The following is a 26,394-nucleotide window of genomic DNA, read 5'->3' as shown; positions in this document are numbered from 1 at the left end:
TCCGTAAGGCACTGACAGCGGAGTTCTTCCGGCTTGGTGTTCAGAGATCCACCAAGTGTTGTACAACCAGGAAGATGTCCTGACATTCCTGCCACGTCCAGAGGTGCAGAACTCCTTGGTACAGGCTCGGCGACCAAGCCCTGTTTAATGCAGTTCCACATGGCGGTGATGTTGTCTGTGAATACCTGAACCATCCTTACCTTGATGGATGGACAGAAGGCTTTAAATGCCAAGCGAATTGCTCTCAACTTCAACAAGTTGATGTGGAGCTGAAGAGACTCTGCCAGAGACCAGAGTTCTCCGATCTCCTGGTGAAGAAAGCTGGGTCCCTAGGAGCATGGCGGTGGCACATGCAATCATCCTACGAAACCAGGTGCCAGTGAAAGGCGGGGCCCAAGGCCTGAGCAGAAAATCAGAAAGAGTTTCATTAAAGGGTGGTAGGGATTCTGTGGGAGACATCCCTGAAGGATAGTTGAAGGCAGAGAACCTCAGCGTCCCTTCCTCACTGTCATAGCAAACGGAGCCACACTAGGAGGGGAGACCGGGCCAGCATCGAGAGAGGTGTCCTGATCAGAGGCGTCAGCCAGTTCCTCATACCTGTTGTCATCGTCTGGTTGAGCCAAAGGGTCTTCTTGAGGTTCAGGGTAGCCATACGGATCATCAGATCCACCCCTGCCAAAATCCGCACAGGGCCTATCAAACAAAGGAGGTGCTGTCTCTGACCTGGATGATCTTATAAGTTTGGTTGACCTCGCACAACACCGGTCAGGATAGTATCGGAGACAGGAAGGACTATGGGCTCAGTGGCGCATGCAACAGCACTGGCAAAGGTTGTGGATTAGCAACCAGGGTCAGTCCTGATACATGAATGGATCCAGCACGCTGACCTGTAGGGCCCAAAGGCGCTCCAGAGGGGTGTGGTCGTTTAAATATGAGGTACATGGCTTCATAGAATTCCTTGAGTTGGGCCGGTCTCGCTCTGGCAAATTCAGAGAGGTGCGCGGTGGCCCCAGGATCAGGGGCACTGGTGGAGTGTGCAAATGGGGCCTTAACTTGTGGCGTCGTTCCTGTGACTCGTTCATTTACTTGGACCGGCGTGGTGAAATCTAAGAGAGCTTCAACGTCTTAGATTTTTAGCATTTGTGACCAACGAGGATTTTGAGTGACAGCGACCGACAGGAAGGACTCCAAGAGCAGGCTCGGAACCTTCTACACAATCGGGACCTAAAGCAGATCAGAGTCTTCCAATTTTTGGATGCCAGAAGCTTCATCTCCTGCTCCGGAATCGCCTGATCCAGCTTCAGGCACCCCAGGCAAACCAAACAGGAGTCTGTCACTGGCATTTGCCAGTGAGAGGCTCCACAGGCTTTAAACAGCCCTTTTTTGCACTGCCTTGCCTTTCTTTGCCCTACAAAGAGCTATGGTCCACCCGATTGTGTTTGGTGCTATCAATGTATAAAAAACAATGCTCTTTTGGAGGCCAATCACTAGAATCACATCCTCCTTCGAGTAGCAGGAGGAGCAAAACACGCCAACACGGAAAGGAAGCACATCCCGTGGCAAAAAGTCTGTTCTAGTCCTCAGTACCAGTTTGTCTGGGAAAAAGTGGTGTAAGGTTGCTGGACGGAAAAAGCCTGAATCTCTCTCAATCGATAAGCTGAAGTTATTACGACAAGAAAAACAATCTTCAAAGCAGGAGACGTTATGGTCAGCCGTGCTTCGGCTCAAGGGGGTGTACATTAAAAAAGTGAGCACCAAATTAAGATCCCACTGTGGCATCACAACCGGTTTAGGGGCAAACATGGGGTAAGCTTAATAAGAGGACAGATGGTTCCTGTCCAGAAGTTCAGGTACCACACTCTCTTGGCCCGATCTAAACAGACTAAGATGACTAGGGCTCAGACATTCCTGATCTTATTTAGAGCTCGAGGCAGAGGCAGGAAGGTATATAGGAGTCTTGATGTTCCCTCTATGCAGAATGAGTCTTCTTGGGAATGGCAGTGTGCAAAAGTGCTGGCATTGCGCATTCTTAGAAGTAGCAAACAGACTGAACCATGGTTCTCCCTATTGCTGGAATACACCCTAAGACGCCTCCGCGTGTAACTGCCATTTGTGACGCCGACTTGATTTCGTTCACTCTGGCACTTTAAACACCTTACAGGGTGGTGCACAACCAGGGAAATGCCCGGATGATTCACCCAGTTCCAGAGGCAAAGGGTATCCTGTTACAGGACTCCATCCCGCCTTACTTGTTGCAAAACCACATGGTGGTTGTGTTCCCCGTGAAAACCTGAATTAGTCTCCCTTTGATGGACAGTAGGAAGGTTTTTTACCACCACACAAATGGCCCAGTACTCCAACAGGCTAATGTGGAGTCAGGTTTCTGCTGGAGACCAGTCTTATGATCTCTACCTCTCCAAGATGATCTCCCCAACCCAGCAGTGATTTATTGAGTTAAAGGGAAGACCAAAAATGCACCATTTCCAGAAGGGCGCAGATGAACAGGAGCCTCTGTGAAGTAGTCTGGTCTGACTTCGGCACATTGATAGTGAACACTGATGATGTCAGAGGGTTCACTAACATCTAGAGGTTGTCTATGACTAAATATTGCTAGCCCACGTTTAGTAGCAAGGGGTCTGAGCAGGGGAAGACTGATATGCCCAACCTCCAAAGAAATGGAACGACCACCACCAACACTTTTGTGGTCAAGCCAAAGGGAAGCATGGCAAACTAAAATCGTTCTTGGCCCACCGTGAACCACCAGTAGCGCTTGTGGGTCTGCAGGACAGGAACAGCGAAATGGGAATGCTGCAGGTTTAATGCTACCAGCCAGTCTACTCCTAGATCGAGGGCAGACAGAATCTGGGTCAGCATGAGCATCTTGAATTCATTCTTCCACAGGAAGAAATTGAGAGATTAAAGATCTAAAATAAGACAAAGGCCTCTGTCCTTTCTCCGCACTAAATGAGGCCAGTAAACAAATGTGAGCAGGAAGACCACGAGCCCAAAAGGCTTTCCGGGGTAATGTACAGGAGTTTTTTATTCTGGGTACCCACTGAAGAGACATGCTCACAGAGCTTTTTAAAGAAAGTAAGGTTCTCTATAATCTCAGGAGAGCAACAGTCATAATACAGAAGTAGGGCTAACCGGGGGAGGAATGGTCCACCTAACATTCAATCTACCTCCTTACTAGGAAGGTTAAAATTCTAGCAAACATTTTAACCAATCAAATTTCAAATGTAAAACCTTATGTAATATATCCAAACGACACAGAATTTATTATGAATCGGTCTAATAGACTGAACTTACGAAGGGTACAGAACAGGATAGATAGAAGGGATGGGGAGATTAAACTAAAGTAATACTATCTTTCAAAGGCATTTGATTCCATCAGATGTAACTACCTCTTCCAAGTACTAGAAGGTTTTGGTACAGGCCCGGAATGTCAGGCCCGGGCTAAAAATAAATAAATAAATATAAATATATATATATATATATATAAATAAATAAATAAATAAATATATATATATCAGCAGAAGAGGGGGTGAATGGAAGGAAATAAAACCCAGTTAAAGAAGGGGACCAGACAGGGCTGTTCCTCTTCACACTTCTTTTCTCCCTTGCTGGAGAGCCCTTGACCTGCTAGATCAAGGGTAGCACAGAGGTAAAAGGATTCAGATGGCAGTTGGGCAGAAAAGAAAGGATCTTCCTCTATGTGGGTGATATCCAACTGTACTTGACACAGCAGAATAGACCCATGTCGACCGTTATGAACACATCTTAAAGATTCCTACTAATTGCAAACTACAAAATTAAATGACAAAAAAAATCGCTAATGTTTAGGACAGAGAAATGGGAACAAAAAGAGATAATTAGTCAAGACTGGACTTGGGAAAGGTGATGTGTAATATTTAGGAATTACATTCACAAGAAGTAAAGACTCATTCCTATAAAAAATAATCTAAAACCTCCCTTAGAAAAAATTAAAAGAGGAGGCAGTACAATGAGTACACTGTGACTATCAATGTTAGAGAGAGCGGCGCTCATTAAAATGATATCGCTGCTGCATCGCATATACATAGTGCAAAATATCCCTTTTTTGATCTTATAGACTTTTTTTAAAAACAGAAATGGAAGAGGAACAAAGGATATTTGTGTGGGACGTGGGATGCCTTAGAATTGCATTATCGACTTAATACAGGATAGTCTATGCAGAAGGTATGGCAATCCCCAATGTTTGGTACTAGTACTGGGCTTCAAAGATGATGGTAGCAAACAACTTGCCCTTCAAACACCTGGCAGAAGGGTAGGGCAGAAAGTCTAGAAAGACAATTACAGTGAAGGGAACTAGGTAACGGAGCCATCTCCTCCATTATTAACAATACACCACACAATCTTTAGCATCCAAGGAAAATATGGCAAAGAAGCCTAGGAGAATGTCAGTATTTTTTTTACTGGGATTATGCATTTAGGCACTCAAGAGAAGTGGTAATTAGCTCAAAACGTACGACTAATAAAGTTAAAGATATTACACATAGCAGATTACCACAGGCGTCTGCCCCACACAATGGGCCTATTCTCCAAGGTCATTTGTCAAGTGTTAGCCCGAAAACTGCACTTGGAGTACAGGGATAAAAATCAGCTAACAAGGTATAACATTATATTTTGCCCTCTGACATTTATAGTGGCAAGAGACCTAATGTGACACTGGGAAGCCCAAACAACACTCATAATAAAGCAATAGCAAAGGAATGGATGCAAAGTTGATAAGGTAATATAAGAGGGAAGAGGATGCCCGAGAAAGGTTCATAAAAAAGGTGTAGGTGGAGGGCACACATCAGACTGACTGAGGAGGGATGAGACGAACAATGTGAAGGAAGGAAAGTAGAAATTGGAATGGTCATCCAACATCTTGATATTTGTCAAGGGAACTCCTAGCCTAAAAGATCGAAAGGAAACTATATAATGCATGAGATATTGAGACGTATTATGATAATACAAAGAAACCAATAAAAATATGTTCTAAAAAAGTCTGTAAAACGTAAAAGATCTGGCTGCGTGGACAGGAAACCTATGGAAGTTTCAAATTTTCCCAATGCTTGATATTTCTTTGTATAGCGCCAAGAGAGTAGATGCTGCACTTCTCGCATGCCCAAATGATAATTATAACAATAATAATCCTAATATTCATAATCCGTAGGAAACTTCATACAGCTCTAAAAATGTGAATTGAAACAAACAACGATTAGACCCACACTTATAACATATCACTATTATATCTCTAGAATAAGCCCCACATTTTTCCAGGACTCCACTTCTATTATCATAGTACTTTGCAGGGTAATCACCATTGCACTAGCGCTGCAAACATCCATGGATGCTCAATTATCTGTGCCAAAGTGAGTGTTCGTGCCAGCAGATAAGCTTTACAAACTAAAAAGACTGTATGCCCTATGAGCTGTAGCAGTTGACAATGAGCTGATCGTTCGTTAGTTGATATTTTCAACTGCAGAAGAAAATACTACAAATGTTAATGCTGTTACATAAAACACCCAATATTCTCCACAATACCTCTCTGGCACACATAAAGCAAAGAGAAGAAGTGTTCACTCCATCTACTCCCATGGCAGAGAAAGGAAGAATAAGAACTACAAATAAATGCTAAATATGGGATCTTGCGTCTTCCTCTAATTTGAAGGTTTGCCTAGCGCAACCAAAAAAGTGTGGGCCGTTCAAATTCTCCCCAGTTTACAAAACAATGAGAGCTATTATGCACCTCGTCCCTACCAGTTAACTTCGCAAAGTGGCCAACTTGGATGAAACCAAATAGCTGTAAACAACTCCTAACTTTCATTTTAATGGAAGATACATCACAATTGGCACAGCACAAAGAAACCATTAGCTTTGTTTTCCGTTCTTGCTAAAAAATGCCTTTGCAGCGTCCAGTTACGAAGCACTCTACAATCTGAACAGGTTCTAACTCAACTGCTGGACAAAAACCCAAAAGTATCCTACTTAACACTTAAACTATGACTTAACCACTCTTCAAATTGTACTTAAAATACATGTGCTGCACTCAAGAGTCTACAGAAGTTCTACACAGAATAGCAAATGCTGACCCTCTACAAGTTGGTGCTTTTGCAGTCTGCGGGTGCCAGGATACTTTTTAAAGTATTCCCTAATTTTTCCTGGAAGTGTCTGCAGATTTTTTCGACCGATCTTCACTTCATCTCCAAAGAACACTGCATTTGTAATGCAACATTGTGCTACAAGTTGACTGGACACACTCCTCTCCTAATCCTGTATGTACATCCAGCTCTAGACATCTCATTCATCTATCCAAGTCCTGCACAGGTTCTGTGGTAGGGTCGAATGCAGCATACATGTTCTCTGTAATCTGCTACACACAAGCTGTCTATTTCATCAAACTTCTCTGCGCTGGGCCTGGGAGGTGACACAAGCTTCGTTTTGCACATTGCTTGCAAAGTGCCCAAGCCTTACACCCAGCAAGTGCACTAAACATGCATTGACTTCACTTGCTACCACACTATCGAAAGAAAATCCAGTGGCTGCCTCAACTCTACAAAGAAACCTCAGCAGAAATCGGAGCCATATTTACCACATAAGAATAAGTGTTTCAGCAAATAAAAGAAGGAATGACAAACATGCTTTTAGGATTAAAGGCTAGTTTAATGTCAAAGCCCCAAAACAAAAAACAAAAAACAACTAGCATCAGGTGGCTGTACTGACTTTGTAAACATAGAACACGATACAGACAGCAGCAGAGTGCTATAGCATCGAACTCAAATGAAATAGATATCCATAATTAATATCAACGAATACTAAATTAACTTTTGAGAATTAAGTGGAAAAATGTGACATGAAAGGTGTATGTTATAAGCGTTATGCTTGCAATGAACAAGAAAATGAATAAACAGGAATCCAGACAGTCTTGCATCTGGGGATATAAAAGGGTGCTGCTGTTGAAGAACATTAATAACAGTCAATAGCATGATACTGTGTCCTTTCTTGGGATGTAACTGAAAGAGAAAATCTATTTTTAGGTAAAGAAATGTAGAAAGGTTGCTATAAGCGGCGGTAGAGGCAAGCATGCTACTTTACCTTTTTTGTCCGGAAGCCCTGCTTAAGTTGCTTTTTAAAACAGGACGATCTTTTAAAGCCTATTCGAATACGTTTTCGATGAATGAGCCTATAGTCTTTCACATTTACAGGTGCGAGTGATGAACAAGTTACTTCCCTTTGGGAATGCCTTATCTGGTAGGAACTATCTAGCCACAGATTCCTTACCTCAGAATATTCCCCAGGTGTCTGACTAGAAGCGGAAAATTTTGAGCAGTACCCTTGCGTGCCAGCAGGTGGCATAATTTGGCTCCGCATCAGCATCGTCTGCACCGAATGCTTTGACAAGTACCTGGAATAGTTTTGCGAACAGGCCCAGGACCTAAAGCATTGGGTGACCTTGTGCTTCAGGGATCACTCCTGCAGCGCCTTGGGGTACATGGCAAAACAAACTTCACAGGCCTTGGAGTCGTGGCCCTGCTCCAGGGCTCCACGCACCCAAAACTACCCAGATGGGGGTCTGTCACAGACAGGATTTAGACCCTACAACAATCAAAATAAGTCGGCGGTCAGCTCGCTGGGGTGGCATCTATATAGGCACCACGCACATCACTTTCGGGGCAGATGCTGCGGACACTAGGCTATACCATGCTACCTACCGGCATGCAGATGTACTGCAGATGTACTGCTCAAGAATTTCTGAATCCAGTCTGATGTCTAGGGAATATTATACGGGAAGGAATATGGAGCTAGAAGTCTCAGTCAGATGAAGAGAAATTAAAAAGAAATTACAGGATTAAAGTATGTAACTCATAGATGTTTTTTAACAGCAAGATTCAATCCTTTGTTGGAAGTGAAGAATACTGGCTTGCTAATTCTGAAGTTGTGCAGTATCCTAACCCTGCCAAGGTGCTGAAGTACTTTGGTAGATAGGTAGGGTGTTACTGCTTATGTCCTGAAGCAGGATTGAGAGCTCAATGTGAAGAACATGAATTTTAATTCCCTCTCCCAGGCAGAAAAAAATGCCACTGAAGCAACCTCCTTCCCAGTGACGTCTGAATAAATATAAGTCAAGGAGTCACAATAAGATCTTTTAACATTTTCATTGTATAGTGGAATTTCAGATTTAATAGGAGACCTGAACTGTAAGCAATTTGAAGACTACAGCTGAAAGTTATCTGGGGCTTTAACACCTTTCTTTACCACTAGAGCATTCTTGACACTGCAGTGACCACCCCATCTCTTTTTTGTCATATCTTGCTGTTAGACTTTCCCTGCTAATTACCACTCTATTCATCTGTTGGAGTCCTCCAACACTCCGTCTTGGGGCTTCTCTTTTTTGTAGCTTTATACTACTTGCCTTGGTGATATCTAATTTTTTTACCTCTCTTGTTAGCTATATGCTGATGACACCAAAGTTCTTCTTTTTTCCAAGTTTCTGAGTGTATATCATGTATACTTGCATGCCATTTGTCACTGCAGGACCCTATTATCCGTTATGATGAACTGATCTCTTTTCTTCCACTACCTCTACTATTTCCATCCACATTCATCCAGACACGCCAACTTGCTCCTTCGACAAGGAACTTAAGTCTTTATTTCAACCCCTCCATGCAGTTGGAATTTTTTAACACTACCATGGCCACTACAGCAAGTTATCACGCATCCTACATAAACGTAAAATACATTTTCATATCCCATTACACATTGCCAAGGTGCTGAACTAGAGTATTGTAATTATTGTTAAATGGGACTTCAACATAAGGCTTCATTATTCTTGACAACGCTTTACACTTTTGCCACAATAGTGCAATACAATCTCTAGAGCAACACCCCTACTTCACTCCATTGCCATCATGGTGACTGTCCACGAACAGGTCCCGCTGCAAAACTACTAATCTTCAAGGCAGTTCATGAGACTTTTCCAGGATACATTTCTGCTACCCTAACATAGTAAACCCCCTACTGTAACTTAAGGTCAGCTGATCTGCACATTCTAACTAGACCTAACACACTTGGTCCATTGTCCACATTGTGGTCTTTCTACCTACTGGCTGGAATGCTCTATAACAGACTATTAGAAATAGGCCAGCTCTACAAGAATATAAAACAGTAGCAAAAATACACTTATTTAAAAGTGAAGGGTATGGATACAGAATGTGGCCACCGAGTGACTTTACAATTTAAATCAAGGGAGGAGTTAATTGCTCATTAAACTGGTCTACAGTCTATGCTGTATGTTGTACTGCAATAAGATGTCAGAGAGTCCTTACTACTGATCATATACAGCTTGCTGAACAGTTTTTTACAACCACATTGGCTTTTGTAATTCCACTCAAACCATTTATCCTATGTGCCGAATGTTACAGCATTTGTGATAGAACCGTTAAGGGCTGATACACTTTAAAATAAATAAATGGTCTGCAATATTTAGAATTTTAGTTAAACAATAGAATAGCAAGGTGACCTATTTGGTCATTCGTTTCGGAGTACAACATGGCACAAAATAAAAAGATTAAGCAAATGTCAGCTGTGGAATATGTAATAGATCAAATTAATACGAAATCAGCAGATTCTTCAACTACGGAGTTTCACACTGTGCTAGCATCTCCTATTACTGGGCTCAATGTTCTAGAAATGGGACGCAGTTAGCAGGTACATTTTGAATTGGCAGTATTAATTATACCGCCACATCAAAACCAGTTTAATTAAGCAATCAGAAAACATCTATAAAAAATGCTATGAAATGTAGTCCTGGACAATTTCATACCACAGGTAGAAAGACTTTTGGTGGATTATTTCTCACAGTGAGTGTCTCATGAAGATAAAACCGAATGACCGATGTAGAAAGTCAAGCGCTGATTTCACTGGTGCTTACCATCCTGCGTCAAATGCATTATTTTAGAAATAACAATGTAAATATTGCATGAGTTCTGATTTTGTCTGTATTGTATATTCTTCCTCCCACCCCCTTCATGAAAAATATAAAGACCAAAAAATAGACCTGCATAACTCATCGCACAGAAGAAGATTTAGTAAGCTATCAGCATACTCTCTTGACAACTGTACAAGAACTGTATCATGACAATGAATGTTGCATTTTTTTTTCCAGGCTGGCGGCAGAAATCAAGTAGCCACAGAATAACTTCGCAATTTAAACCCTTGCTTAATTTGTTAATCAACTTTTGCTAGAAATCTCAGATAAAAAAATGGGATTTCAAATATCCTCTTTAGAAACGAAACGCTAAAAATGGATTCTGGTTGCTAATGTATGCATTTATTCTAGTATAACAATGTAGTCAACAGAATTTTTGTCAATATTCTTATTGTAAAGAAAATGACACGTCTCTTCGATAATAATATTTCTAGAGGATAAGATAATCTTCCAGGAATTTCCTCAAATTATGAATACTAATTCCAGACTTCAGAATGGTCTGAAAGCGCTGCCGCTAAGTGGCTCTCTACTTGGCTTTCGCTGCGACCCCATTTCTGAACGTGGTGTCTCCTGGGTATATTTGGTGCCAACAGCACGCTGAAGTCAATTCCTGCAATCTTCTTAGCTCCTCCTCGAAGCGGATCTCAGAGCCAAGACAAGGACAAATAGAGCAGACAACAAGTTTGTGTACTATGCGATCTTATTATAACACTAGCTTACTGGGGTGGATGGAGAGCAGTGGAAAATCTGTGGGCAGATAATTTATCCACCAGAAATAAGGGATTCTTCTTATGGATACATCTTTCTGTGTATTCCGCTCCTTAGGAATGACTCCAAACGCAGTACATTTCTGCGAGGCGTGACTGAGTAGTGCCAGATAACCAAGGAAAACATGTAAAAGGTTGTATAAAGTACTGATTACTTTGTGCCCGAGTTGTGAGGCAGTGGTGCTATCCAAAAGTATGCAAGGTCGATCAGGAAGCTGTGGAGGCAGCCAAAGCGCTGTTGGGAGGGGCATGAATGATGTCTGGATGGTGTTTCATGCCAGGGCATAGTCGATTTCTAATACTGAGGATGATTGTACATGTATCTGGTCACCGCCCTGACTTTCTTGGCTTAATCTAAGCCCACAAAGAGCAGTTCATTCACTCTTTCATGTTGAATGTGTTAGTATGCGGGAGGCTTGGGATTGGGTCTATGCAGTTGCTCCCCTTTCTTGGTTGGATGAAGAGAAGAGAATTGGAAGAGTGATAGATTGGGCAATATGAAAGGCCGAAACCATCTAGGGTAAGGAGGATAGAATGTGCAATTGGCCAACTGAAAGAGCCTGAAGGTCCCTGATGCTGTCAGATGAAGTAATTATCAGTAACAGAAATGTTTCTAGATTTAGAAGCCAAACTAGGCATCTGTGCATCAGCTCAAACTGAGATGCCGGCAAGAAAGTCAAAACAAGGTTAAAATCCCATTGAAGTATGACAAACGGCGTGGGAGGGAACAAGTAAAACATGCAGATAACATGCTACTGAGATTTAAACAGGGATGGTTGATCAGGGCAGCGCCTTAAGCAGAGAGAGCTGCTTGCTTTTAACCTTAACCCCTTCCATGCTCATGACGAGCTCAGCTCGTCATGAGTTGCGCCGCTCGCATGCTCATGACGAGCTTAGCTCGTCATGTAACGCGGCTTTTTGCCGCACAGCACGAAAATCGCGGCCGCACGCATGCGGTTAACTACTGTCAGAATTTGCCCAGCAAGTGCACAACTCAAGAAATTGGCAGGTGAAAATGAAAGGACTGATGCCTTCTGACTCACACCATTGCAAATATCTGTTCCAATGTCCCGTGAGGATAGATTCTGGGCTGACAAGATGATGCCTATGGCCTCGTCAGGAAGGCAGAAGAATTCTTGCTGAAACCTCTCAAACTCCATATGTGCAGGATCTGAGAATTGAAGTAGAGGACCTGACCATTCTGCTGCAACAGCGGGTTTACTGTGCATGGAAGAAAGGGGCGGGTAAATACTTGGCGCCAAAATGATCAGCGTACTAGAATCTCCTCACCCAGTCTGTTTCAATCAGAATCACCTACGGTCGATCCTTTTACACATTCATCAGGACTTATGACAAAAATGGGATTGATAGAAATGAATACAGGAGACCCGGAGACCAGTCAACCCTGAAGGCATCCAACAGGGAACCATTCAGAGGGAGTATATGGCACAAAACCAAGGACACTTCATGTTCGGAGATGTGTGAAGAGATCCAGGATGAGAACCCCAATCTGGAGAAGTTCAACTCTCTACTTTTAGGGCTAAGCTTCCCCAACGGTTCTCCAGAAAGATGTGACACTGCACCTGCCCTCAAGGTGACAAAGCCTGCTAAACAAGAGACTAAATACCATTTCGGCTGCCTGGGCAGCACGCAGGATGCATGGGAGGTGTAACATGTGCAACTTATTTCTTTTTTTCAAATGCTCCCACTAAGATTGCCATTCCTGTACACATTCATTGCCATCGTTTCACGTTGTTAGACAATGTGAAACAATGCAATGAATAGACAGACATTTTGCTGGCAGTAACGTATCTTCTGGCTGACTGGATTAGCATTGAAATTTGAACACAGCTTTCTCGTAGCTAAAAGGCTGGTCTGCTCAATGGGAATAAATCGCCTTAGCCACAGTGTGTGATATCTGACTTGGGAGCAGACATAGTGGCGAGGCACAAGCTAACTCACACTGAAGCAAGCAACGGGGGTGAACTCACACAGTGATTTGAAAGGTCCTTGACATGCCCACTCAGTGGTTGGCAGTGTACCGCATTGAGATGTAAGGACCAACTCCTCAGCAACTGTAGAGTTCTATAAGTTACTTCCCTCGTTCCCTCCCTCTTGTTCCCTTTCTCACTGCTTCTCGAGGGGCACCCCTCGCTGCCCTGAGAGTCGTCAATGCCACTCCCATGTCTCCTACATCACCCTCCCCTTGTCCTTCCAGTGGAGCCAGGAACAACCTGTGACTAGCACCCTACAATGAGGTCAAAGCTGAGTGTCTCAGCTTATGAAGGGGGCGTGGACAAGGCCGTGGCCTGCCTGCTACATGTCGGTTTACTTAGTTGAGAGGTATTGCATTGTAGATTCGAATATGTGCAGTTTATTACCCAAAATGGGAATCTTACTGGAAAACATTTAATTTCTGTTGCTATTACATTTTAAACACATTCGATTTGCAGTTGTAAACATCAGCGTGGTGTTAGCTCCTGTGAATTCAGACGTGTCTCGCCCAAGAAGCCATGGAGTGTAAAGGGCTCCGCTCGGCCCAGGACCTGTGTGGCGATGTAAGGTGGCTGGACTCGGCCGTCCATAAACACCAGTCCAGTTTGTGGATGGTAACAAGAAGCTCTTATTGGTCTCCGATAAGTTTTTGTGATGGGGCATTAACTAGTTTGTTAAAGTTCAGATACGACCTCTACATTGTAACTGAGACTCAGTATATGTGTTTGCTGACATAACTGTATTACAGATTGTGCTTTGTGGAATTTTTGAAAGAACATGCAGTTGTATACCATAGGCTGTCATAACGAGACAGTGTTGTTAACCAATCTTACTTGCACATTCATTTCTTTTACTTTATTTTCTTGATAACATTTTAAAATAACTGCTTTTTGCCCCCAAAATTAAACTGTGCACGCACATAGGGTTCCCTAAAGAGGCACCAAAAACTCCAGCCCTTTATCAAAAGTATCTGCCGTGCAGTATTTGGTCGAGGGTGCACAACTTGCAACACAGACCTCTTCTGACTCATGTTTGTGATGTTCTTTTTTGAGTGTACAGCTTAAATCTAATGGGTTTAGTTCAGGGTAAGGGGTTCCTTTCCCCATCTGTCATGTTGTAGCCTAAAGTGTTGCCTAATTATTAGATTTTCTAGAACCTTGGAGAAACACAAAAAAGTGGCCCAGCTATTACCAAATGAGTCTCTTCAATTTTATTTTCCAACACTGCACTACCACCTGCCCACTCCAGCCCTGCCCGCTGCCTCCTACTTAATTTCAGCTGCAGCGTTGTATGTATGCTTTCATGTGCACATGCTCTTCAATACGTGTTGTTGGGTGTAGGTCATCTTGCATGATTGTTGAACGTGGTTGCTTTTGTGGTATCCTGAGTTTACCAAGTTAATGTTGATTATCCACACAGTTCCACACCACACAATTTAACTCCATACATTTCCAATCCACACCACAAAATAAATTCAACAATGAACCAAATAATTCAACTCAACACAACTACACAAAACGACATACATCCAATCCACACCACAAAATGGCACAAGCCACACAATTCAACAGCACACCACGTAATTAAACTCCACTACATACCACTCCACAACACAATTTTTTCCCCCACATAATTCATAAAATACACAATCACACTCCACATATTCCAGTGCACTCAATACCACATAATTAATATCCATATAATTACACTGCACACATACCACATAATTACACTACACAAATCCACTAGACACCACACAATTCCACAGCTAACAATTCAAATCCAACACACATAATTCAACTACACACCACATACATACACTTCATAGCACATGGGTAAAACAGTGTCATTCACAGCGCCAATAACTCTAACTTAAGCAAATGCAAGTACATAATGTCTTCTTGGCTATATATAAAGTAACAAAAATGCTTGTAACACTTTTTTTATCATACATTTTCGACATGTTGCACAGCAGCCACAGTGCTCTACAACATACTCACAGACATTGGCGAAGCCAGTGGCTCTAGCTACACACTTATAAGCTCCCAAAGGCGAGACCTATTGGCTATACCAATGCTTGTTCCTTTCAGGCAAGGATTTCGGCCTCCAAGATCGAGGTGTGAAGCAGTGAAAACCCTCCAAATGAGGGATGAAAAGAAGAAAAGCACAGTCTCAGAATGTGCTGGATGACAGAGGTCTGTCATGATTGCTTCCCCTTGGTGACAAAATGAGAGACTCCCTCCCCCCCCCTCCCCACCCCCCGGAAGATGGTAGCTTGGAGGTGGGGCAGGTTATACGGGTTAAAAATTGCATTATTTCAAAAAGTTCTCCATCAAAAGGTTTGTAGCCTCGAAATCCCGCTAAAATTTGGTAGAATGCATGTAAATGTGTTGTCACAGCATGACAACTGCGCCAACTGACTTGGCAACAGAGTCCAAGCCACATTTCAGTATCTGTTTCGATGCATTCAGTCCATTACTCACAAGGTTGGAGTATAGCTTCTTCATGTGCTCTATCAGGCTGATTATCATGAGTTTTATCAGATCACATAACGCACAGACATAGCGGTCCAAAACGCAGGAGGCATTAGCTGTGCCTAAAACAGAGTTGATGGAAGCAAAACCTTTGTGACCAAAAGCGTCACAGTGCTTGCCCTCTCTGTCAAGAGTTGCTTTAGGAAAGGCATTTGGGCTCTCCTTAGAGGAAGATATCTGAACAACCAGACTCTGAATGGAGAAAGAGCAGACTGTTGTTTTTGTAGTTCCTGTTGTATTTAAGCAGAATAAACAATTTGTTCCAGCAGCTGTTCACATATTAATGATATTGACACCACTGCATTTGGTAGAATAGATAACCAAGTCTTAAGGCCTACTTTATATGTTGGCAGTGGGAGAACTCTATTGCAATGGCAACAGTATTCCCTGCCTGCCAATACTGTGGTCTGCCTGCCCTATTTAAATGCAGGTAGACAATAGGTTTATTCGCAGCGGAGACTACTCTGCCTTTACTATGATTAAGACCTGACGGAAGCAGACCTGTAATTCCACCCACTTGATTTAGATGGGTGGAATTAGAGGTCAGTTTTCACTGTCCGTCACCGCCAAGAAAACCCTGGCGGTAAGGTGGAGTGAAAACTGCTAAATGTGCGCCACAGGAGAGCAATCCCATGGCAAGGGGAGCATTTTCTTCTTTATTTTAAAAAGAAAGTCCTGCTTCTGGATTTTCTTTTTGAAAATAAAATAGAAAACAGTTTGATGCAGGGCTCCATTATGTTGAAAGAGCCCTGCACCAAACTGTAAACAGCAGTGACTAGAACCGATGTGACGGCGGTTCCTGCTACTGCTTTAGAAATGACCACCAGCTTGGCAATCATTTCTTAATTAGACAGGTGGCACCTCTATCTGGGCGACAGAACAATTTACTCCGTCTCCCTGGCGATGAAATGAGCTGACCGTCACTATCTAAACGGGGTTCTTAGTTTCTACAGAGAATGAGGAAGCCTCTACAGAGACCAAGGCAGGAAAAGGAATTAGAAATGATATTGAGCCTTGGACATCAGGTTAAAAAAAAATTTAAGTGCGAGAAAAATGTGAGCTGCACAGGCATAAAATATGTTTCTGCACTCTGCTTGTGTAAAAGCTTGAAGATTGTAAAAGCCTGGTATGATTGATTTCTTCTGTCTGCTCCACAATTGTAAAGAATAACTTTTCAAAAACCGAATAGTTAGATAGACAATTAGTACATTTTAAGGAAACGGCTACAAAGTGGTATTAGTTGGCTGAGTGGCACCTATACAGACTCTGCATGTCACTTCCGGAGTAGAACAGCGTCCCTGCTGAGCTGCACGATACTTCTAACAGCGAGCAGAGGTACTGCTGATAGGTATCCGGATTCAGTCGGACTCCTGGGGATATTCAAAAGGTGAGGATCTGCTCCTAGAAGTCTATCAGAATTTTGAAACAAGAAAGCAATCTGAATGAGATGGTCTTCCGCATACACGTGTGCAGGAAGGATTCTCGCCCCAAAGCGTCTTTTAGTTTTTTAAGGACATTCATCGCTACTTTGCGCCTCAGAAGATCATTCCACAATCCTCTAGCCGAGGGTTTGCATACACAGAAGCAGGAAGGACTCTATCCCAAACGCGTCTCTGTATTTCTGAAGCACATTCAGTGCCACTTCAGCATGCCTCCCTGGCAGATCCTTCCATTATACTTTGCCATGGATTGCTCCCCGTCTCTGTCCCCCCTCCCATCTCAGGCAACAGGAGATGTTTGCAGTGTCTGTTCGAAATTGATTAGGACGACCTCACACTTTACTTTTGTGACTGCCAGAGAGTAAGGCATATATTATCCTTCTATTATATCAACCGGTGAGCATGCACACTATTTGCATGTCACCTCAGTACCATCTTGTCTTCAGGATGTCCCTGCACTTCTAAACTACTGATGAGACCCCTTTACCCTTACCAACGGTCAAAATGTTGTTGACCGATTATTGGGACAGACAAACAGATAGTTGTATGTTTTCACCTCTCCATGATACTTACCTGAAAATGTTACAAAAGCCTTATACATCTTTTTGATTACAAGTATACCATTAATGTTGCGGCTTCGACACCGGGGACACATTTCACTTTTTAATTACTACGATTGTGTTTTCGTTTCTCCGCCAGTCCTTTTGACTGTTTTTTCATATTAACACTAGTATAGATGAACTGTACTCGTTCTCATATAATTGGTGGTTCTGTTTTTGTTTCATCTTGCTACGTTATAACCATTTGGGTTTGTTTTGTCTTGTTGATATATAGAAGACTTTCCAGTCTCTTTGATTAATATAATTCTTCTAGATACAATACCTATGTAAACCACTGTGGCATGATGTTGTATATTCAGGTTCTCATGGGTCTATGGGTTGCTCTTGTAGACTGACATTATTGATCCCAGAAATAAGGCAGAAATGTTGATGACATTCTCAGTTTTAGGTGTTTCTTACAAAGACCCAGCAAGGCATGTTTAATAACATTCGTCACTTAAATCACAAAACGCTAAAATAGTCATCATTATCCCCTTAGCACAAGAACACATTTGATACTGCTCTTCTGAATAAACTCAACTTGAAACTGATGTCCAATCATTGATCTAATCTGTGAAATCAGTGGGCGTAACCACTTACAACGCTATCAGTAACACCACACAAGTGAGCCCATTTCTTCAACATTCTCCTAGATTTTATGAAGACAGTTAAGCACAACCAATGTAAGTGCTGTGTACTAGTTAATTTTTGACTAGATTTTGGCAACACCATTTGAGCCTGCAGTCCTCAACAATTGCTAGCCCAAGCAAGGCTGTTTTTGAGGCTATTAAAGGAACTTAATTGCTCCCAGTACAGGCCAGAATAAAATGTGTAAGTTACTTATTCCTGTGTGACGTCTGAATTTAGGTACCCCACCTTACCTGCATTTAGGTAGCCAACCAAATCTAGCAACTTTGCCCACCATTCCCGGAGTGGACACAGGAGCAAGCCCAAACACTGAAAACACTGTTGGCAGTAAAGAACAAGTTACTTACCTTTGGTAACGATATATCTGTAAGAAACAGTAGTTAGTATTAGATTCCTTACCTTAGAATATCCCCAGGCGTCAGACTGGATCCGGAAATTTTTGCGTAGCAGTACCCTTGCGCGGCGGTAGGCGTCGTCTGCGGCTCGACGTCCGTCGTCGGCGTCGTGGGCGCCGTGATGATGTCGTCGGAGTACTTAGACGCCGCCTTGGCGTGCTGACGTCAGTTCTTAGACACAGCTTTTCCGCGCCAGAAACGCAGAGCCATGTTAAAAACCAACACTGGTGCCATTGAAACTAGGGCCCTGAAAGGGATGACCTTAACCCTAGATATCGGTTCGCAGAACGGGGAGGATGGGTGGGGCGGTAAGGAATCTAATACTAACTACTGTTTCTTAAAGATATATCGTTACCGAAGGTAAGTAACTTGTTCATCTGAAAGAAACAGGTTAGTATTAGATTCCTTACCTTAGAATAGATACCCCAGCAATACCAACCCCGGTGGTGGGTCTGCGAACCAATATTCACACCAGAAAGTCCTGGAGGACAGAACGGCCAAAGAAGCCATCCCTCCGGACTTGGCTGTCCAGGCAGTAGTGTCTTGCAAATGTGTGCAGCGATGCCCACGTGGCTGCCTGACAGATATCCTGTAAGGGGACTCCCCGGCCCAGGGCCGTGCTAGCGGCCGTGGCCCGAGTGGAATGGGCCCTTAGCTCAACAGGAGGCTCCTTCCTCGCCATGGAGTAACATGCCTTGATACACAAGACAACCCACCGAGAGATGGTCCTCTTGTGCAACGCCCGTCCCTTCTTAGCGCCCACGTAACCAACAAAGAGTTGGTCATCCACCTGGAACTGGCGTGTGCGATCTAGATAGAACGATATCGCACGTTTTGGGTCCAGACGGTGGAGCCGCTCTTCCTCTTTAGAGGGATGCGGTGGCGGAAAGAAGGTGGGCAAGGTGATAGACTGCCCGATATGGAAGGCCGTGACAACCTTGGGCAGGAAAGATGGCTTAGTACGCAACACAACCTTGTCCGGATGGACAGAAAGGAAAGGGGGTGTACATGAAAGAGCCTGGAGCTCACTCACTCTCCTGGCAGAGGTGATGGCAACCAGGACCAGGAAAGCAGTCTTCAGGGTAAGAAGGCGAAGAAGACAGTTGTGAAGTGGCTCAAAGGGAGTGCACATCAGAAATGTAAGAACCAGGTTCAAGTCCCACTGGGGCATCACAAACGGAACAGGAGGGAACATGTGCGTGATGCCCTTCAGAAAACGAGTTACAATAGGGGACTTGAACAAATAAGGTTGATCAGGCAGCCTTAGAAAGGCTGAAAGGGCAGAAAGGTAGCCCTTGATAGTGCCCAGAGCAGATCCCTGCTGGGCAAGAGAAAGAAGGAAGAGAAGAACCTCAGAAAGAGGGGCAGAAAGAGGATCCACAGCCTTTGCTGTGCACCATGCCACAAATGTGTTCCACCTGCAGGCGTATACCGACTTTGTGGAGGGACGCCTGGCTGCCAGAATGATTTCACAGACTTCAGGAGGCAAGTCAAATGGCCTCCACTGTCGCCGCTCAATCTCCAAGCATGGAGGTGGAGACTGGACAGGTTCGGGTGGAGGACCGTCCCCTGCTGCAGCGACAGAAGGTCCTCCTGAAGAGGCAGACGAACCAGGGGATCGACTGACATACTTGAGTAGCTCTGGATACCAGTACCTTCATGCCCAGTCCGGAGCTACAAGGATAACTTGTGCCCGTTCGCGTTTGATCTTCTTCAGCACTCTGGGCAGAAGTGGTATAGACGGAAAGGCGCAGAACTGATGACATTGCGCGTTCTCTTCGGTGGCGAATAGATCTAACCAAGGCTCTCCCCACTGCTGAAAGAGGCCTTGCGCCACGTCCGAGTTCAGACGCCATTCGTTATCCATCATGCACCGACGGCTGAGCTCGTCCGCCCTGGCGTTCAGAGAACCTGCCAGGTGTTGAACCACCAGGGTCAAGCCCTGATGTTCCAGCCACTGCCAGAGGCGCAGAGCCTCCTGGCAAAGGGTCCACGACCCCACCCCGCCCTGTTTGTTGCAGTACCACATGGCGGTGGTGTTGTCCGTGAACACCTGCTCTACACTCCCCCGGACAGAGGGGAGGAATGCCTTCAGTGGTAGACTAATCGCCTGCAGCTCCAAAAGGTTGATATGGAGCTGGGACTCCGCCGGAGACCAGAGGCCTCTGATCTCCGCCTCTCCCATGTGGCCTCCCCAGCCCTGGAGGGACGCGTCCGTCACAACTACGTGCTCCGGTTGGGGAAGGGAGAGGGATCTGCCGCTGACCCAATCGCGGTCCGTGAGCCACCACTGCAGCTGTCTCGCAGTGCTCTCCGAGATCATGACATGGTCGGAGAGGTTGCCCTGATGCTGGGCCCACTGAAACTTCAGGTTCCACTGCAGAGCCCGCATCCGCCACCGGGCGTGATGCACCAGAAGGATGCAGGAGGCCATCAGCCCCAGAAGCCGCAGCGTCAACCTGACCGAGACCCGGGACAAAGGCTAGAAGAGTGGAATCAGAGCCTGAATGTCCCGAACCCGCTGTTCGGGAGGATAAACCCGAAACTGCGCCGAGTCGAGGATTGCTCCGATGAAGAGGAGCTTCTGAGAGGGGCACAGGTGTGACTTCGGCACATTGATGGAAAACCCCAGCTGATGCAGAAGGTCTGCCGTCGTCTGGAGGTGGCTGACGACTGTTTGGGGCGAGCCCGCCTTCAACAACCAGTCGTCGAGGTAGGGGGAAGACTGAAACCCCTAACCTGCGCAGATGAGCTGCGACCACCGCCATCACCTTCGTGAACACCCGTGGGGCGCTGGTAAGGCCAAAGGGGAGCAGGGTAAACTGAAAGTGCTCATGGCCTACCGTGAACCGCAGGTAACGCCGATGAGCTGGCAGGACGGGGATGTGAAAATAGGCGTCCTGCAAGTCCAACGCTACTATCCAGTCTCCTGGGTCCAGGGCAGCTAAGACCTGAGCCAGTGTCAGCATTTTGAACTTCTCCTTCCGGAGGAAGCCGTTGATGTTCCGTAGGTCCAGGATAGGGCGTAGGTCCCCTTTGGCCTTCTTGGGTACCAGAAAGTAGTGGGAGTAGAAACCACACCCTACTTCTGGCCCAGGAATGCGCTCGATGGCCCCCTTGGCCAAGAGGGCCGTTATTTCCTCTTGCAGAAGTCGCAAATGATCCCCCGATACGCGGTGGCATGGCTGGAGGGGTTGCCTCGAAGGGGAGGGAGTAGCCCCTTCGGACGATTTGCAGCACCCACCTGTCCGAAGTGACAGTGTGCCAGTGGAAGAGGTGATGGTGAACCCTGCCCCCCCCCCCACTGGCGTCACATGGGCCTGAAAGCACAGACTAGGAGGGTTTTGAGGCGGATGCTGCGGGGGAAGGTGTGGACTGACCTCGCTGTTGTCCCCGACCGCCTCCACGGCGTCTTCCACGGCCGCCACTGTGTTGGATGTTAGTCTGCGGTGCGTGGCTGGCAGCACGTGTGGGGGTGCCTCTTCCTTGGCCACGAAAGGAGCGAAAGGCACCCGTTTGCTGGCGCGGGGCTGAGAGGCCCAAGGAGCTGGCCGTAGCCCTGGTGTCCTTAAAGCGCTCAAGCGCATGGTCTGCCTTGTCGCCAAAGAGGTGACGGCCATCGAACGGCATGTCGATGAGTGTATTCTAGACATCGGCCGAAAAGTTGGCGGACCTCAACCAGGCGTGGCGACGAATCGCCACCGTCGTTGCTATCGCTCTGCCCAGAGAGTCGGTGGTATCCAGTCCACACCGGATAGAATAACGTGCCGCATCTCGGCCTTCCACAAGGGCTTAGCCGAGTTTAGCCCGTACCTCCAACGGGCATTCTGGCAGCACGTGCGCTACCGTATCCCACAGAGAGTGGGTGTAACGGCCCAAGAGGCACGCCGTGTTGGAAGACCGCAGTCCCAGACTCAGGGAGGAGAATACCTTCTTGCCGTATTGCTCGTACCTCTTGGATTCCCTGTCAGGCGGAGCTGACGGAAATGCGGTCTGGGAATTCGAAGCCTGAATTACCAGGCTCTCGGCGGTGGGGTGGGTGGACAGGAAACATGGGTCGCCCGGGGCCGGGCGGTGGCGCCTGGCCACGTTAATATCTACAGGCGAACCTGTAGCGGGCCTGGACCAAGTGCCCAAAAGAACGTCGGTTAAGGCCTCATTAAACGGCAGCAGAGGCTCAGCCGAGCTTGACTGCGGTTTAAGGACCTCAGTGAGGAGGTTAGTCCTCACGGCCGCGACCGGGAGTTCAAGGCCCAAGGCCTTGGCTGCCCGCGTCAGCACCACACTGTAGGTTGCCCCCTCCTCCGTAGCCATGGTAGGAGGTGAGACAAAACCAGTGTCTGGCGAGGTTTCCAGACCACTGGCATCCCCAAGTCCACCTGTAGAGTCCTCCTGGGACTGACACTCCTGTGTCAGAGGGTCCTCAGACCCCTCCCAATACTCCTCGTCACCCATCTCCTGAAATTCAGGGGGGTCAAATGATGGGGCCGGTTCGTTGAAGTAGAACTCTCCAATCGGCGTCGAAAGCGGCGCCCAGCGGCGCCGTTCTGACGCCGGAACCAGATCGAGGGGAGCATCGGGATGATGTCGCCCGAAGACGGCGCCGGGGGCGACACCTGAGGGACCGGCGCCGGTGAGGTCATTAGGTCAACCGGCGACGACCCGGATCCGGAACCGGATCCAGTGGGGGCCTGCGGCGCCGGGCCCGAAGCCGCCTCCGGCGCCGGGGCCGAAGCCCCTGACCCGCTAGGACCCCCAGACGGGTCAGCTGGGCCCGAAGGCGCCGCGGAGCCCATCGGAGGAGTGAGGGACCTCATGGCCATGAGGAACCGCTCGATCTCCTCCGGCGTCGCGCAAGGCCCAGGGACCGGAGGGTATGGGGCCAGACGCGACGCCCGCAACTCCGACTGAGCCGCGTGGGCGGTGTCACCCGAACTCCCGGCCGCGTCGCGCGAGCTTGGGGGGGTGGGGGGGGCATGGGGGGAGTCGGAAGAGCGATGACGTCTCTTCCACTTCTTGTGCTTACCTGACGACTTCGACCCAGAGGAATGATGTCGACTCCCGGAGCTATGATGGCCCCGATCCCGCGACCGGTCCCTCGACCTCCGTCCGGACCGGGACCTCTCGTGCCGCGGGGTCGACTGCCGGAGTTTCGAGTCGCTTGCGGGACCGCTCCCGCCTAGCTTTCGAAGTCGGTACAGGCAGTCGGAACAGGTCCGAACAGGTCTTGTCGTCGCGGTCGACGCCGAGACAGTGGAGACACCGACGGTGAGGGTCGGTAACCGACATCAGCTGGTCACAATCCTCACAGGGTTTAAAACCTGGCATCCCTATCGGCACCGTTCGGAGTCGAAGACTCGAAAAATGATCAAAAGGCGCGGAAAAAAGAAGAACTGACGTCAGCACGCGGAGGCTGCGTCTAAGTACTCCGACGACGTCATCACGGCGCCCACGACGGACGCGGAGCCGAAGACGTCTACCGACGCGCAAGGCAACTGCTACGCAAAAATTTCCGGATCCAGTCTGACGCCTGGGGATATTCTAAGGTAGGGAATCTAATACTAACCTGTTTCTTTCAGATACAATCTTTCACCTATGCTACAACCAGTTTTGTCTACCACCACTACCCAGGACAGGTTGTATGACAGATTAACGCATGCCTCACCAACACATGCCTAAACAGTACATGCCTAAACAACGCGGTCTCAACCACAACCGCATCTTTACCATGCATGCCTTTACAACAAATGTCTTTGTAAAGGCATAACTGATAAAGGCGTATGTGTGGTAAAGATCAGACCCCAGCCCCCTTGCCATGAGCCCTAAAACCTAGCCCCCAGCCATATTAATTACCCCAAGCCCAGCACCCTGTCCTAGCCCTAAAACTGCCCTAGCCCTAAAAACTGCCCCTTCCCCTACCCTCAGCCCTAACACAAGGCCCCAGCATCAATAACTACCCCAACCCGAGCCCCCCCGCCCTGAGCCCTAAAATCACCCCAGCCCTAAAAACTGCCCCCCCGACCCTGAAAGCTAATTAAAGGTAAAGAAAATACTCAACAAGCCACCGTTCCTTAAAATGTAATCTGCAGGAAGTCTCCAATACCCCCGCCCACTTGCTGCAATGCTAGACAACTTATGGCGGTTTCCTCTCAGGACACCACCAAACCTCTGAGTCTTAATAAAACAGCTGAAAATACGCATATTCAGATTTCATATCAACAAAACGTTTAATTTACTCATTTGTTCCTGTGTATTAGTTTATACTACCATTCCAAGTTCAGTTTTTTACTAACTCACTCCTCTTCAGATATCCAGCAGTACCTTACCTTTGAAACCTGTTCTTGAACCGAATACTTTTCTAGTACGGCAGTATTATACAAAAAACAGAAAGAAAGGTCTTCTCTTTGCAACAGATGGCTGAATTGTGCTTATATGCTCAAGTGAAGGGGTGCGGTTTGCTCTGTAATTTGACTTACCATGAATTGCCTCTAAGTACAGTGCTAGTACATAGGATATCAGTAAATAGTATGTTATTTAACCCTGAAGCACCAGTCTATTAAGTTAGGTGCTTTGGTTACTCTTAGACCGAAATGGAAAAGACCTGTGGAAAGTCTCAAAGCAACCACTCTGTCATTCAATCAATTCATTTTCATATGGTCTGTGGGGAGATTATATGACAATATTCTTTATATCAATTGGTTACCTTTCCCAGTATAGGCCTATTTTTTGTTCTTCTAACAGGGGGATTCTAGTAGCTCCTAACTAGGCCTGGGCAATAAATTTTGTTCCGCTCACGGAATTTGCGGAATTTGGGTAATTTTGCATTCCGAGGAGAATGCGAAATTTCCCAAAATTCTGCGTTCCGCGACTACGTGAAATTTTTTGCTTGTTTGCGTCCTCAAACTGCATGTTCGAGAGATATTTCCCCCCGAGCATGCAAACAGCAATTGCGAACAGGAAAAAAGCATTGCGAATAAGCAATTCCGCGCGTTCGCGGAATTTGTGTGTTCGCAGAGATTTTTTACCGTTTCGCGGAGATTTGCGTAACGCGATTACGCAAATTCCGCCCACCCCTACTCCTAACTCATGGCTCTCCTCTGCACAAAAGAGGATATAGGAACTGAGCATAAGGGTTAGGCAGAAAAGGTATAGAGCATTATTTACTGCTCTCTTTGAGGATATGACAGTCAATCTGTATTAGAAGCAACATAAAGTAGTAAAAAATTCCAACCCTGGCAACACAACATAATTCATTTTTTAATTCTGTCTTAAATGAGGCAGAATATGTTTTCCCAGGCAATCCAGATTCCAAAGAGAGGTCTTTACGCTTATTCATTACAGCTAATAGATCTTGAGAGCCTTGCTGAAAATCTACACCAATTTCCGGAGCAAACTGCTGAATGGCAGTGATTAAACATTTGTTTCATAGCTTACAGACTCCTAAAAGGGAATTTGCAGTGGAAACAAAAGGCACAATGAAGAAAAAGTTTCATATAAGTAATTTGAGGAAGGGAGTAACCCATTTATTTACTTACAAACACAGATTTATTTCTGCTGAATAGCACGTGCTAGGTAACTGTGTACTGGAACATACACAAAGGCCATACTGCTAGCTATAGTCCTGCATCTTCCTTAGATTTTTGGTTCAGGTCCATAAATCAATGGGTTTAGCGCTTGTGCGTGTCTTAAAGCTTCATAATTAGAAATGCTAACAGGACTGTAATGAAATATTTTGTAAATGCATCTACAATTTTGCAGTTACTGGAGAAGTATGACTAATGTAGTGAACCTCGTTCTCAACCTTAATCTTTCTGCAGATTAAAAGATGATGTGTTCCTGTTGGGCAAATCAGCGGAAGGAGTTTAACCCCTATACTCCATGGAAGACAACATGACAAGTTTTGAAATGTTTATGGCAGGAAAACATAACTGGATTTCACGTCATCCAATCAAGAATGAATCCCCTAACCATCGATGATCTACTGCAGCAATTCACACACCTT

The 26,394-nt window shown here is 45.9% G+C and overlaps 1 protein-coding gene across 3 annotated transcripts in view; it reads right to left on the bottom strand.

Moving 5' to 3' along the window:
- Positions 1 to 26,394, bottom strand: part of CWC22 (CWC22 spliceosome associated protein) — a 377,345-nt gene that overhangs the window by 5,605 nt on the left and 345,346 nt on the right. The gene's annotated exons all lie outside the window — the stretch shown is intronic.

The sequence above is a fragment of the Lissotriton helveticus genome, chromosome 3_1, assembly GCF_964261635.1.
Source record: "Lissotriton helveticus chromosome 3_1, aLisHel1.1, whole genome shotgun sequence".
Classification (NCBI taxonomy): Eukaryota; Metazoa; Chordata; class Amphibia; order Caudata; family Salamandridae; genus Lissotriton; species Lissotriton helveticus.
This window is presented reverse-complemented; position numbering and strand designations above follow the sequence as displayed.